Raw genomic sequence first — 16,384 nt, forward strand, 5'->3', positions numbered from 1 at the left:
ATTTGCGAGAAAAAGCAGAAGGCAGAGGAACGCGAAAGGCGCAAAGAGAGGCAGGCTCGGGAGCGAGAACACACTCTTAAAATGAAGGAGCTTGATCGTAAGACTCAGGCGCTGAGGTGGCAGCGAGCACAAGGCCAACTCAGGATCTTCGAGATGGGCGATGGCATTGTGTCTTTTCTCGTTAAGTTTGAAAAGGTCTGCGAGGAGGTTGGTGTTAGCCAAGACCTTTTGGTGGAGAGGCTTCTCGCGTTGCTCCCGTGCCGAGTCGCATCAGTTTTGGAGCGCTTATCCGCTGAGGAAGCGCAAGACCTTAATAAGGCCAAAGATGCCTTATTGCGCCACTTCGTTGCTCCAGGTCCCGCTGACTGCGAAAGTCGAGACGTTAAAGCCCCAGCGCATGAAGCGAATCGAAAGGCGCAGGCGGACGATTCGCGCCGCAGAGACCAAGAGGTCAAGAAACGTCGCGAAGCGCTGGAGGCCGAGGCCCGTCGTAAGGTGATAGAGGACACCGAGGCCCGTCGTAAGGCGCTTGAGGACGCCGAGGCCCGTCGCGAGGCGCTAGAGGCCGAAGCCCGTCGCGAGGCGCTAGAGGCCGAAGCCCGTCGCGAGGCGCTAGAGGCCGAAGCCCGTCGCGAAGCGCTAGAGGCCGAAGCCCGTCGCGAGGCGCTAGAGGCCGAAGCCCGTCGCGAAGTGCTAGTGGCCGAAGCCCGTTGCGAGGCGCTAGAGGCCGAAGCCCGTCGCGAGGCGCTAGATGCCGAAACCCCTTCGCGAAGCGCTAGAGCAGGAAGCGCGCCAGAGAGAGCGTGAGGATGAGGCGCGTCGCGAAGACCAAGAGGTCGAGAAAGGTCGCGACGTGCTAAAGCCTGAAACTCGTCGCGAAGCGCAAGACGCCGCTGTGCGTCATAACGATCAGGAGGCCGACTTCGAATGCCAAAGAAAGGGTTGTACTCGCGAGATTAGTACACCGCCACGAAGTGAGACATCTCAAGGCGAGCCGGCCAGGTTAGAAACCGTCGGAACTATCGTTCTGCCAGAAGGGCAGACACCGATAAACGATCCCGAGGATCAGTTAGTTGAGCCGTCTCGTGCCTTGGCAAAGCAAATAGAATGCAGCGTACTTGCGAGTACGAAAGCCAATGCTGCGAGCATTGCGAGCCGTTCGGACAGAAAGAGGCATCGGCGAAAACGTAGAGTGAACTCGAAAGTGGTAAGTGGCCACAAGCGAGCTAAAATGGCTAAACGCCGTGCCATGGACTCGCGAGACTCCAAGCTCCAGGTTGGGCCTAAGAAATCGAGAAGGCCCGCTAAGAAAAGATTGAAGTTCCGGCCGCTGCTGAGATCTAGATTAAGCGTGAAGCGTGTCGCGAAGACCCGAATTTCAAGTAAATTCAAGCGCCGTAGTTATCGCCTAATCTCTCCTACACGAAGAAGCCGCAGGAGCGCAGCGAGGTGTCGCGTGCATCGGAACAATGACAAAGGAAGTCCCCCACAGTGGCGAAGGGGTACCGGCTTAGCCCGGAGGGGTACAATAGGCAGACAAAACCGCTGGTATGCCGGTTTGTCTGAGTTCGGCGACCACGGTACAAAGGTAGCCGCTACTAAATGTGTCGGACAGGTTTGTTTCCTGTCCCTTTGTCGAGATCGGACCCCTCGAAAAGGGTGGAATGCGCTACTCCCCAGAGCTCGTCTGAAGGGGTGCCGCATAGAGACAAGCACAGTACAATGACGGATACCAAGACTTTCTCTTGTATCCAATTTTGGTAACTAATTTGTGTGCTTACATTTGGTCGTCTGCTGATGAGTAATGAATGCGTCAATGTCTTTGTAAATTTTAATTTCATCCTCATCGTAGAAGCAGACCTTGAGATGTTTGTTCGGTTATTTGTTTGTTTTGTTAATATTTAGAAGCATCACCGTTAGCGCTCGTGTAGAGAATTGTGAATTGTTTTAACGGAGATGTAGGCTGAAGTGTTAAAAGCCTCCGAATAAGATACCTTTGTTTTGGTATTTAGAAGCGCGAGCGTTAGCGCGTGTGAGAAGAGCTGTTCGTTGTGTTTACAGAGATGAAGGCTGAATGTGAAAAGCCTCTGTGTAACATGCCTTCTTACGTGTTTTCAGTGCGTGTTAGTATGCGCGTCAGTGTAATTTTGGTTTCTCCTTGTTTTGTGTTAAACGCGTGAGTTTGATTTTCAGTTTATTTCGTTTTGTGTTAAACGCGTGAGTTTGATTTTCAGTTTTACTTCGTATTGAGTTTGAAGCGCTTTGTTTTCTTTATGTAATACTCATTTGCCAAGTGCAATGAGGATAGCGTTTTAGCGAAAGGCTAGTGTTGTTTATCTTGAAATGTTTGTTGAGAAACATTTAGAACGCTTGCGAGTGGTGCCAAGGCGCACGATTTAGGGAGCACTTAGTGAAGTGTTTGTAGTTTTGGGGCAAAATTGAGTCTTCCCCAGCTGCTTCGATCGTCCCCAATCTGCCGATGTCACCATTGAGAATCGCTCGCGAAGACATTCTGATTGATTTTAGCAGTGTCACGTAATGACACTTAGCTGTAGAGGCACGTCCTCACTTTGGTATTCTTCCTGAGATACGTTGCTCGTGATGTTTTAATTTTAGCTTAACGTAATCTCTAGGAAATGTTTTGTTCTTTTATGCTGGTCTGGCGATTTGATCAGCATTTGGAGGGCGCTTGCTTCGCCGGAGTGGTTTGGCTTTGTGTTGAATCTTAGCAGTTCCAGTGAACCGCTGCTGAGCCATGGAGGTCACTCCTCGAGGAAAGAGCGGTACGGCCACAGTTGAAAATGGTCAACCAGCATCGCATCATCCGAGCTGCGTTTGACAGCTCGAACTCTGGATGCATTGTCTTGTGGCGGGGGTGCTGTTGTGCCAGAGCACCTGACTGAACGGGGAAGCAGGGATTAACCCCTGCATGCTTTGTCTGCAATCACGGAAAACGGCGTCTTCGCCCAGCCGGCCCCGTCAACTGACGCCAGTCGTTCTTCCAAGCTACCCAGCTATGGAAAGGAGCGTCAACATCCTAAAGCCCCGTCAACACCTGCACCGCGGCAGAGCAGACAACGGATAAGCCAACGGGGAGCCCCGTCAACACCTGCTACCTAAAGGGACGTCAACATACTAAAAGAGCGTCAACACCTGCGGCCTAAAGGAGGGTCACATCACAATGGACTGGGACCTTATTTAAGACCGGCCTGGTCCGTTGTTAGGGAGACGCCCCAGCCGACTTGGTCGTGCTGGCAGGCTCCGTCATGCTATAACCTGCTATTACCTGCTATACCTGCTATAAGCGTTGTTACTGTTTTGAAAACGTTTTGCCTCCCTGCTCTGCTCCTCAGCGATAAGTCCGATCTTCGGCTACATCGGCTCGCCAGCCTCCCGGCTTTCATCGTCACGAAAACCCATTTCCTAACACCCTGTATCACGAGCGACAGTCCGGCACACAGCAGATCTTGGGCATCGCTGTCACGACGAGGTGACCGCGAAAAGAAAAAAACGCCAGGCCTGCGCGGAAAGCGCAGCACAGTCACAGCGAAAGCTGGAAGAGCGGCATTTCTAGAGCCCGTTATAAACTCTCTTGTGGCTACTAACACAAGTACATTAGCAACGTACCCACTACGCCACAAATCATAGTTTTTGGGAAGTTGGGAAACACCGACTACGACATGATTCGTTATTCTGCGGAGAAGGGAGGTACCATCTGTAAGGCATTATGTGCATTTCGTTGATGCGACGGTTGATGCCAGTGAAGAATTATGACTGAGCCCTTTGTAATGGGTTGGAAGCTTTAAACGACCCACTAGTTACGTAATTCATATTGTGTGACGCCCGGTCGTTATTTACCTGTCCCACCACGCTTTATAACATATGTTAACTGGAGAAACGGAGAACGAGAGAGAGAGGGAATTAACTTTATTGAGACCTTGAGGAAATGGATCATGGGAGCCTTATGGGCTTCCTTGGCAACCAATAGAAGTGCACTGCGAGGAACCCACTACGCTATAAATCATCATAATTTTTGTGCAGAAGGGAAGCAGCCACTGCAATTTTTCGTCATTCTGGGGAGAACCGTGGTGCTCGCTAAACACCTGTAAGGCATTATGTGGACTTTGTTGATGCTTTGGCTGATGACGATAAATAATTATCGCAGAGGCCTTTGTAATGGGTTGGAAGCACTCAACAACCCACTCGTTGCGAAATTTGGATTGTGTGACGCACGGTTACAGAATTCGCGTTTGTGTGACGCCTGGTTGTTATTTTACACTTCTACCACACTACATTACATATGTTAATGTGGTTCCTTTCCGATATGAAGCCTGTATAGGGTGTTTTTGCAACGCGGTTTCAAGCACCGGCATGGCTCCGAGGTAGAGCACTGGGCTCCCACGCGGAGGGCCCAGGTTCGAACCTCGTTCCATCCTGGACATTTTTTCTTATTTCGTGCGATAGTGGTTACGGACACCGGCGGCGGCGGCGGACAACTACGGCGCCAAAAATGGCCCTTGAAATGATGTTACAACAGCTTTCGCTGTAAGAAGAGGTGCAACCAGCACAAACAACACCACACCGCGCCCACAGTCCGCTAATGGCGGCCAGCAGCAGAAGATTTCCTCGTTCCCCTTCTAATTACGTCAGCGCCGCAGCACGCAAAGTGCGGGAGCTATATGAAGCTTTCCCATTGAGTTACGCGGTTGTTTCATGACCAGTAAATGTATTGAGGGAAACTATCACTTTTTATAAAATCCTTAGAATGTTTGACGGCAACAGTCTGACATGGCAAAGATCATGGACGCAGTTTGATGGCGCAGGTCATCTTCGACAGAATTTGCCAGAGACTCAGGTGTTCCACTACTTAATATCTGTCCATGGGCATACGCACGATGGGGTGGGCGCCCCTCATACTAATGTGAGGGAGCACGCCAATGATTGGCGTGCGCAATGTTCACCATTAGGGGGGGGGGAAGGGGCGAAGGCTTATTGCAGCGCCCCCCCCCCCCCCGTTGGTCTAGTCCAAAACACATGTTTGACATTTTGACATTTGATTAATATTGTAAATGAAGCGACGACTTGCTGCTCACAATCGCGTCATTGGTCCCCGGCCTTCCTGGAGTAAAGATCGGAAGTAAACACCTAATATTCAACATAAAGGGTCTTCGGCCGCGATTACCTTCAAAGACTAGCGTGGCCATAACCCTGCTCTTTATACAACGACGGGACAGGTCCGACCCGAATAAGGATATGGCAACCCCCCCCCCCCCCTTTTGCAACATCGTGAGCACGCCTATGGCGCCAATTCTGCCCCATACTTTTTCAGTCGGATCTTTCACGTCATGTTTTAGCGCGCAGGGTGAGAGGTACGCATGCTTGTTGAGGATAATAACGGCGACCGAAGACCCCTGATGCTGCATTCAAGGAAATGTTCACTTTCCCATTTACCCCCGGAAGGCCGGGGACTAGTGGCAGGCCGTTCTGAGAAGCAGGTACGTCAGCGCTTCATTTCCACTTAAGCAACCATTGTGAGGCTTGTTTTTTTTTTTTCGGACTCGACCAACAAAGGGGAGAGGGTGGGTGAGAAGAGAGCTACATGGTGGGCTAGCTGGTGTTTATTCATCTTGAAAAGCGTGCTATGGTAACACAGACACAAAACAAATAAAAGCACAGGTCACAACACGTCGAGTGTGAAACGGCTGCGCAAAACGTTGAGCTCGACGTCCTGTGACCTGCATTTTTATTCGTACTGTGTCTGTGTTAACTTAGCGCACTTCTGAATACTAATGAAGAACCCCGCGCGCGCCTACGTATCTGTGCTTTATGGAAATGCAGCTGCTCTGATTGAGGAGCTACATCACTCATTTATAACTGTACTTACACTTTCTTCTATGAAAGATTAAACATGCTATCGACAGCAATTCCTATCATTTCCTACATTTCCTACCTGACTATATGTCAACGCACGGTTTTTCAGTATTACTTCTCGTGTATTTTAAAATATTTTCGGAATAATCTATATGACCATGCAGAAGATAACGGCACATTTTGACAGTGTATGTTAAGATATATTGTGTAATATTTAGCGATATTCAACAGACATTCATCAATGACATCTAATAAATGAAACATTCCCACTTATACTACAAAATCAAGAGGGCGACATCACCAATCAGCCTATTGGCTGCGGTGCGTTGGATGCCGGGTAATTCATACCTGCTGAAACTGCACTGACCTGCGATGCACGATCGCCCAACCTGTCAGGTATAGCCGCACATTGTGTCATTGCTTTCTTCCCCTAATCATCATCATCATCATCATCATCAGCCTGTCTACGCCCACTGCAGGGCAAAGGCCTCTCCCATGTTCCGCCAATCAACCCGGTCCTGTGCTTTCTGTTGCCACGTTATACCTACAAACTTTTTAATCTCATCTACCAACCTAATTTTCTGTCTTCCCCTTACGCGTTTGCCCTCTCTTGGAATCCAGTCAGTTACCCTTAATGACCACCGGTTATCCTGCCGACGTGCTACGTGCCCGGCCCATATCCATTTCTTCTTCTTGATTTCAACTATGATATCCTTAACCCCCGTTTGTTCCCTGACCCACTCTGCTCTCTTCCTGTCTCTTAAGGTTACACCTATCATTTTCCTTTCCATCGCTCGCTGCGTCGTCCTCAATTTAAGTTGAACCCTCTTTGTAAGTCTCCAGGTTCTGCTCCGTAGGTAAGTACCGGTAAGATGCAGCTGTTATATACCTTCCTCTTGAGAGATAGTGGTAGACTACCATTCATGATTTGATAATGCCTTGCCAAATGAGCCCCATCCCATCCTTATTCTCTAGTTATTTCACTCTCATGGTTCGGCTCCGCGGTTACTACCTGTCCTAAGTAGACGTACTCCTTTACCCTAATCATACCGCAACAAGTGATGTCACGATGCCGCGAAATGTAGTACAAACTCTGTTACAGAGCGCCAAGTGGTCGAAATATTCCGAGGCCCCCACTACGGCGTCCTTCATAACCATATCGTGGTTACGCAACGTAAAACCTCAGCTCAACTCCGAAGAAATTAGCGGTAGATGACCATGAGAAAGGCGTTAGAGCGACAGCTGCACTTTTCCCGGTACACATTCTGAACACACCTTGCTGCGTGAATATGACCTTCAAGCTCAGCCAAGGTCAACGCCGGGGAATTACTACAGCGAAGCACTAGCGCGGTGCTATTGCGAGAACGAGTAGCAGCTCATATAGTAGATCGTATGAGCGGAAAATAGCAGGAAATAGAAAAAAGAACCAGAACTTGACAGTACAGACGCTCAACTTACCAAATGCAGTTTATTGGAAATTTTTCTCACACGAGAGCACGGAATCGCGCATGTGCAGCAACCTTATCAGAAGAAAGACAAGGCCAACACGAACGTTACTTGTCCGAACTGATATGCGCTGCCATTTAACTATTTAGAAGGCCCATTTCTTTATCATTCAATGTTACCGAGGGAACACTAATGCACGTGGTTGAGTTTGCTTTAATCTGTCCAGCTTCCGTGATCTCCTTAGGCCAGTCTGTGTTTTGGTCTGCAAAGAACATTAGGTTCTCGTAAACTGCGGATTGCACCCGCAATCGTTGCAGTGCAGAGACAGCTGCGTGCCACCTGCGAGAGTCTTCAATGATGATGCATGTTCTCTGAGTCTGTCATTTAGACATCAGCCCGTCTGGCCCATTTACACTTTTTCGCAGCTCAACGAAATTTTGTACACCACCTCATCTGTACACGGAACAAAATGCACACACTTTTTTTAAAACCTTTCCGGTTCACGTTTCCCTTCCCGTGATTTTTAACCATGCAGCACAGCTCAGCAAGCTTGCAGGAGCATGTGAGTACGATATCAACCCCGTGCTTGCGACCAATGTTCTTCAAATTCTGCGACATAGAATGCACATACCGCATGACTACTATCTCTTCTGTTTTCCTTTATCTTAGGTGTTGGCCCACTTGCCGCCCACTGCAGCTAGCAGACTGTCAGGGTAACCCGAGCTGAGCAGGCGACTCGCTTGCGGAAGCTATGCTATATGTTATGCGGACAAGATTTCTTCGACAATAAACTGATGCCGGAGATAGCAATTGCCCTTTTTAGAACGCGGCGCAACTTCCAAGCGAACATGGTCAACTTGAATAAAAACTTGATTATATTCTTTTATTTCTTTATAGCGGCGATCATCTTGTGTGACAGACGGACACTTCTTTTTGAGTCGGCATAGGAATGCTTACGCATTTAAAGGTTACAGCAAATCTGTCGAGCGCTCTTTAACATAGATGCAGTACAGCTTCATTGCGCATCATGTCCAAGTCGTTTTAACGCAGAGAAGAATTTCTATATTTCCACGTATTGTGCTTCTGTAAGATCTCCTGAACTCCAACGTTAACGACGATGTAGGGCCACACTGAATGCAATTACGATGTTAGGAGTTCCGAGAGCTTAGGCAGTTTCCAGATACGGAAACTCTTCTGCACTCGCGTTAAGAAGCCAAATATGTTCGCATGAGTGGGTGAGTTTTATAAGCATTCCTTAAATATAAATATAAAGGAAATTGCGGCAGCTACCCACTAGCGGCGAGAAGCCAGAGGAAGAAGCGGATCTGGTTGCCTTTCCGTCCTCTTTTCTCTTCTTCTCACCCTCACTTCTCTCTCGCGTTCCTTATTATGCTATACTATACAAGACAATGCTATGCTTTACTCTCGCCCCTCCTCCTGCCGCTCCCACTCTCACACTACTCATACTCGTCCTCAGCTCCCTTCCCACCCCTTGCTGTAATATACCCTACATGGTCTATGCTATAATTTACTCTCTCAAATCCTCATTTTCCTCCTCCTTTCATACTCTTACCCTCTAAAGAGAGGGCACCGAGGGTGCACCCTCAGCTCCTTTCCAATCCTCTTGCTAAACTATACAATGCATGGCTCTCCTCCTCACCTACTTTCCTTTCTCCTCACATTCAGATCACTCTTCCTCAACCTCACTTCCAACCCATTGCTATACTATACTGTGCTGCCTCTTCTTGGCTTTGCGTGCCTTGGCATAACTAGGCTAGGCTCCCTCTCTTTTAACGTGGCTCCTTCACACTCGACCAGTTAATGTGGGATGGCAATGGAATTTTGGCAAGCTTAAAGGGCTCCGCTGTTAAAAAAAATCCGACAGAGCCCATGTTCTGTCGGAATCGGTGCAATGCGAAGCATTCAGCGAAGTGATGCTTACACCGCACTGCTTCGCTTTCGGACAAATCGAGGCATTGAAGTCATAACATGTATTTCACTATCGTATGTTTGTCATGCAAGAATACATGCATATTTCCTATATACCAAGCTAATGAAACATATTCTGGTATATTAAATGTATATCCTGTCATTTATGTTTACCATACTCATACCACGTCACTCTTGGTATATATCAAGTTCATGAAATGATAGATAGAGCCCTAAGATCATATCATGTAAATCATGATGCACATGACAACCATGACATGCTTTTTATTTTATGACCTGTCAAATCAGAATCAGAATCAATTTTATTGTGATTGGTACAAAGATTACATAGTGATAATATACAGAAGGAGGTCCTGAAGTCAAAGACTGCAATGGGACTCCTTTTCAAAATAAATAAGAAACTCATGTTACAGCATAACAAAACATATGAATTATAAACGGTGCAAATAGAAATGATCGGCATTGAAATAGAAGAAAACTAAATTGTACTTGAAAAAAAGGAACATACAAAGTAACGAGAACGGGGTTATCAAATCAGAATACACAGTAAGTAAGAATATGAGCATACCTATACATCAGAGATTGAGAGAATACGATCTTTTAATTGTTTTTTAAACTGATGAATTTTGAGTGCTTTTATTTCGACGGGTATGGTGTTCCATACAGTGATGGATGAAAACAGGAGGCTCTGCTTGCCATAATTGGTATGCACTTTGGGTAAAACAAAGTTATTGTATTATTATTATTTGTTAGATAAGATCGGTGTAAAACGCCATCGTAACGTCTGAGGTTGATTTCTTGGAACAAGAATTTTGTAATGTTATATTTAATGAGTTTCGAATGAGTTTATGGTCCTTAAATATGATCTTGTCATGGCAAGTAAATTTTTGTGTACGTGAACGTAACGAAGCGGCATAATATTATCTGGGGTTTTACGTGCCAAAACCACGATATGATAATGAGACACCTTAGAGTTCAAGAGTCCGGCAATTTCAACCGTCTGGTGTTTCTCATGGTGCATTCAGGCGGTGAACAGAATCCGGATTTGTAGAGGACGCGGACGACAAATCTGAGGACGATCCGCTTGCTGGCACATCCACGCGACGGAACGGGGTCCCAGCTGACAACAGCATCAGTGAGCCGGTTTATTGGAACGCAGCCTCTGCGCTTCGCTCCCCTGCGCTCGCTGACTGCAGACTGACTGCAGGCGTTACTATTCGGCAACATAAAGGCCGGCCGAAAACGAAGCTCGCTTTGTCGAGCGTCGAGCATTGCCGAAGACTGGGATTCAGTAACCTCAACCGACGGCACGGCAACGACTGTTTCCATCTTCTTCTTCTTTTTTTTTCGTTAATCTCTGATGAGAATTTCACGCCGTGAGTGAGAATCCCATCCATGACCTCACGCACAGCAGCTCCAAACCACGGGGATGCCAATGCTGTACACCGTGTGAAACTGCAGTGCAGATGTCACTTTGACTACGTTCACGTCCATGCTACGCATATATTGTTCCAAACACCAGTCAATGTGAAAATGTACAACATTCGCTTTCGAAGAGCATCAGACGTTTTATGGCTCTCATTCAGAAATGAGCAAATCGCCATATGTTGATGTAACAGAATCATGCAATATACGTAGGCAGTGGCTCTTACTTTTAACAGCTGTGATTTCAGGAAATAGCAATTTGCAGAAACATTTACCGAAGGAACGCAGACACACGCCGCGCTGCTATGTGGAGAGAGATCCCACCGGTGGAACTTTCTTGCCAACCAGCGCCTGCTCCGAGAGCGGGACTTGTAGGTGGGGAACTCCCAGTGACGTCACACTGTTTGGAAACAGGGAGTGGTCCATCGGCGGACGCGAACGGAATTCTGAGCAGTGCGGACGTATTTCACCTTGAAGACAACCGACCATTTGCTCTCAATAAATTGTATGCAGTTGTTAGCCACTGGGACAGCTTGTCTTTCACGTTGGCTTCGCTTGAAGTTTCTTAAACGAAGTCAGCATTTTTTTCTCTCTCTGAGGAGGCACTCTGGACAGCAGAATGAGCGCTTGGCAGGCGAGGGTATCGCAGAAATTTCGTCAAGAGAACGTGCCTGCGGCGTCACACCCTAAGTGATAGCGCAGCACCACCGTCGTTTCATTCTCCTTCGCACACGGGGCCCCGATTCAAAAAGCGCGCTCTCAACATCACCAAACATGGGCGCACGTGATCTTATGGCACTCCACCGCGGTGGGGCGCTAGTTTCTTATGACTTCTTATGATGTTAGGCGGGAGTTTTGAAATGCGCCAAAACTGGTCATAATCACTGATGCTAGTATTAATTATACGATATTTTAGATCATTTACCATTCAATTTCGGGACCATCAGACGCAAAGCAACTAATTAAAGCATAAAACTCGCAAACAAAAAAATATTCTGTCAGTGGTCCTTTAAGTTGTGTGTTTTCCAGAATTAATGTTAGGTTGAAGACAGCGCTTGTCTGTGTCAGCTTGCATCGTAGTCCGTTTATATTTTCTGCTGCTCTTAATGACCCGGGCAATGAAGTAGGCCTCAGATAAATGAGTCTGTTAACAAACTAACTTGGAAGCCGATTCCTAACACAGCTAAACGCAGACGTCTCCAAGTTCTGCACAAACAGGATAACAAGTTATTTAATCTTCGATTCTGCAACTACGCGTCTTACGTCGAGGCGTCTCGCCTGTCACTTGCAGCTATCGCATAGCTTTTACATGATAAACAAAACCTTAAATTAAGCCCTTAAAGAATGTCAAGTAAAATCCGGCTAAAGCATAACATAACGACTACAATATGAACAGTCTCTTCCAGTGATTTTATGGCAACTCTACATTGGTCATTGCTATACTCGGGGACAACTTTCTGTGGCAATGAAGGGAAAGCTACGGGGGCGGAGCGCCTGCACATGTACTGCTACGCGAAGTAGTCCGGTTTGGTGCGCGTCTCGTAACGCCGTGGAAAGTATTGGTTAGCGTTGCATTTCGACCCAAACGCTGCTTAGCGTCTAAGGTACGGGTAAAAGGCGCGACTTTTTCAAGCACGCAAAAACGCAAAGTGACAACGTATGAAGTAAAAGAAATACATATATCTCGCTTGTGAGCGCTGCGTTCCCTCTCAAAAAGCTACATGTAGAAAATGAAGGAATACCTTATATATCTCACGCAGAAAATACGGACGCAATTGTGGGACTACATTCATTAGCGGTAGGATACGTGTATTGTGGCTCTGTAGCTTTCCCTTCATTGCCACAGAAAGTTGTCCCCGAGTATAGAGACCGGATTTTAGGCAAATGTCTATTTTGTTCCTTGCGCTCCTATCGCGCCATTTTGATATATGAGCATGAATTAGATGTTAAGAAGGGCTTTTAGAGTGTTTTTATAGTGCCTATGAATGCCTATTTTATGCGTTCGTGCCTAAATACTTACAAATGCCCATCAATGCCTACTTTCAATATGGGCGCTTATATAAGCGCTGTTTAGCCTCAAGTTTAGCTCCTGGGTGCTGTTTGAGACCGTTATTTATCTTTGCGCAGCGCACGAATTTCCCTTCCGTCTTGTCCCGTCCTCTTCTCTTGTGTGCCTTGTCAATTTCGTGCGCTGCGCAAAGATGGATAAGTTCCAACTCGCCCGCCTATCAATCCTACTACCATTATTCATGGCAGTGCGTAAGATTGACTGTTGGGAACTATGGGGTTCAACCTAGTCCTCTAGTTCAACCAACCAACAACCGCTAGCAGCAGTGAAGCAAGACACGCCGGCGAGCATTCGCCGCCGCGCTGGTATGGCCCGAGTGGTCGACGAATGCGAAACTGCGGAGAGCCGTCAGCGAAAAGAAGAGTGAAGAGCAAAAAAAGAAGTACAAATGTGTTGTGCACGCAGCTTTTGTTTTGTTCGTAATTTACTTTTCAAGGTGTTCACTGCACTAGCGTATCCAGAAATCTTTTTCAGGAGGGGGGGGAGACGGGGGGACAACCATACTTTATATATGTCCGTGCATCCGTTTGTATGGGTGCGTGTAACACACACATGCAAAACTCGAAAGTTTCGGGGAAGGAGCAGGATGAACCCTCCCCCCCACGCCCTGGCTACACCAATGGTTCACTGCCAGGGGAGAAATTGGCTCTACGCAATTCGACCCGGCCAATTGGAGAAATCCCTCCCTTCTGGTCTTTTAGCAATCTGGCTGTCTGCTCCTGTTCTGCACTCCTCAGTCATGCCGGAAAGACACTCAGGAGTGGGTTGATTCGACAGTGGACACTTGACTCACTCTGAAGAACACGGGTGAACCGTGTGGGAGAAAGCAAAGTTGTACGGCTACGTTCAAATGTTGGCGCCTTTGTGCCATCTTAAGCAATAACATTTTTGTTTTCCTGTCGCAGATAGAGGTCGCGCACGTCTTCATTTGAAATTATTTGCATTTATGTGAAAATTTACTGTGCCTATATTTACGAATTTGGAAGCCTAAAACATTGTTTTGCCTGCCTATTTTTGGCGCCGAAAACGAGCTTTTTTAGTGCCTAAAAATCCGGCCTCTAGTCATTACCAAGGAGGTTAATCCTTGATCATTACTCAAACATATAAGCTCCTCGCCCAGGCTGTCAAGATCACAGCGATTTTAGACACACACTCTGGAGGTGACCCTCATAATATGGAAAGCATTAAGAATTCCCTGAAGATTAATATTATTCCTTGATCAAAAGCCCGGTCCAACCACAACAACTCAATGCTGTCCAGAAGGCCCACGACGCGCGGAGGTGAAGTGACGGCTCCCCGTCTATACGTGGGAGTGGCACGCACTCTTCCCCCTATTAGCCCCGAGAAGTTGTAGTGGCGCCGCCGCGCGGGAGGCCTGGATGACGTCATGGCACGGACTCTTCGGCGCCCACCGTGGCGCACCTACATAACGTGCGCTGTTCAGTTGCGTAGCCAGGAGGTAGCACACCGGACCCGTGTCCGCCCCCCAATCAGATTTTTAGGAGCGGAGCTCCTTATAGCATCACCTGGTCGGTCGTCGCTCCATGCGGCGTGCCCCCGCCGTCGCGTCTCCCGTATCATTCAATAGATGGCGCTGTTCCATAGAGTTGCATGCAAACTGCAGTTGGGTGACGATATACTAGATGGCGCTGTCCCATAGAGATAGAAAAAAATAATAAATGAATAAATAAAAAATAAAAATAAATACAAAATAAAAATAATAAAAATTAAAAAATGTATAAAAAATTAAAAAGTACAAAAAGCAAAAAAAATTAAACAAATAAAAAAGAGAAAAAGGGGACAAGGAAAAATAATCAAAGCGGCGTATCGCTTTGATTACTGCTGGGCGAAACCACTGAACATTTCACGGTGTAACCATGATTGGTTCAGGAGCTTCGCCCAAGCTCTTCATCATTCACCCGTGGATATCATGTGAATTTTTTTTTTTTTGCCATGGCATACAGAGCACGAAATGACACTCGACCACAACTGCCTGCCCGTACCCCACTTTAGATCACCGAGGTGTCCCCCTCCGAAAAAATTTCTGCCTACGCCTCCGGCGCTGTTCCGCCGTTTGTGTTCGCTTTTTGCTTGTGTCATGCTTGAGAAGAATTAAAAAAAACAGCATCGATAATGTTCCTAGTTAAAGCACAAGAAGCTATATATTTTTTCTGCACAATCGCCAACGGTGCCCGCGCTCCATCGTGAATGCACTCTTCGAAAGGGGGAATCAGACTGTGCTGTTGTGTAGCGCTGCTAACCTCGAGGATGGGTTTGATTCCGTATCAAAGCAGCCACATTCCGACGAGTGTGAAAAGCCAGACTATCCCTGTCCTTAGATACAGGAGCACTTTCAAGAAACCGAGGTGGTGAAAATTCATCTGCAGCCTGCCTCATAATCATGTCGTGCTTTCGACATTATTAGGTCGCGTTGTTCACGGGCGATTCCTCTAGGGGATGTGATGGTTTCGCCTCCGCAAGTGTTGTTTGCGTTGGACGCATGCGCGATATGCGGACAGTATTTTTGCCGGTCTGCCAAGCCTCGCTTGCGGTTGCGAAAGCGCATGCAGTATCTGGCCTGGCAAAATATCTCGAAGGCGGTGCCGCGGCAGAATACCGCCGCTGCTGTCTTATAGTTTTTCTTGTGTACTTGCTCACTCATCACGTTGCATAAGTTCAAGTTTTGCTTGCAATAATTTCGGTGCTTTATTTCACTACAAAAACATGGCGAGGTTAATTGTGGAAGCTTCTTATTGCGTCACATTGCGTCTTCATGCAGCATTGTTGCAATGGTTCAGTCACGCTCGTCACGCAGTTTAGATATCCAACTCGTAAACTAAGTTTCCTTGCAGTCCATTACCCCTGAGCAGCATCAACTTGTGTGCGGACGTGACGTGCAAGCAGAGTCGTTGCTACATTGAGGCCGAAGACGTTTACTTATTACGTGGGTCCAATCTTCGAGTGCGTCATCTAAACACTGCAGAACGCCGAATTTCAATTCCTGGCGTTTGTCTGGCAAGTGATAGCTATCAGCAGCGCTCCCTCGTGAAATGAACGCTAACGTTTGTGACGCAGCGATTGGTACTGTCTGCAGTACACGCAAAGCGGTGTATACGACTACATCATCCCTCACGGCTGTTGAGCAAAAAATATGTGCATATGACGAAATATGCCAAAAGGAACGCAAACGATATTGTCGAATCAATGAGATTTGAGTCCGGTGTCTTTTTAGTGGGCCTGGCCACCTACCGCGGACGCGGTTCCGAGACCTTGTCTCGAAGCGGCTTCCTCGGCACGCTGGACGGCCCAGAGTTGTGCTGTCAGGTTCGAGCTGAGCAGTGCGGTCTTCCAGCGCGATCGGAGGCTGGCGGTTGAAGAGACGGATGAATTGGCAGTGTTCGATTTGTCTATTAAGCCAAGACACTCTCACAACACGTGACTAAGCGTGGCAACCTCGCCACACGAGCTGAATCTGTTTGTAGTGTAAATATTTCGATATAAGGCGTGCATGAGTCTGGGGTTTCTGTACGAATCTGTTTGTATTTGTCTGTAGTGTACCGCTTGCGTCCTGTTTAGCCTATCGTGAGGGGATGGGTATACGCGTCTCTGTAAATGGTAGTGTGC

This window comes from Rhipicephalus sanguineus, chromosome 2 (genome assembly GCF_013339695.2).
Source record: "Rhipicephalus sanguineus isolate Rsan-2018 chromosome 2, BIME_Rsan_1.4, whole genome shotgun sequence".
NCBI lineage: Eukaryota > Metazoa > Arthropoda > Arachnida > Ixodida > Ixodidae > Rhipicephalus > Rhipicephalus sanguineus.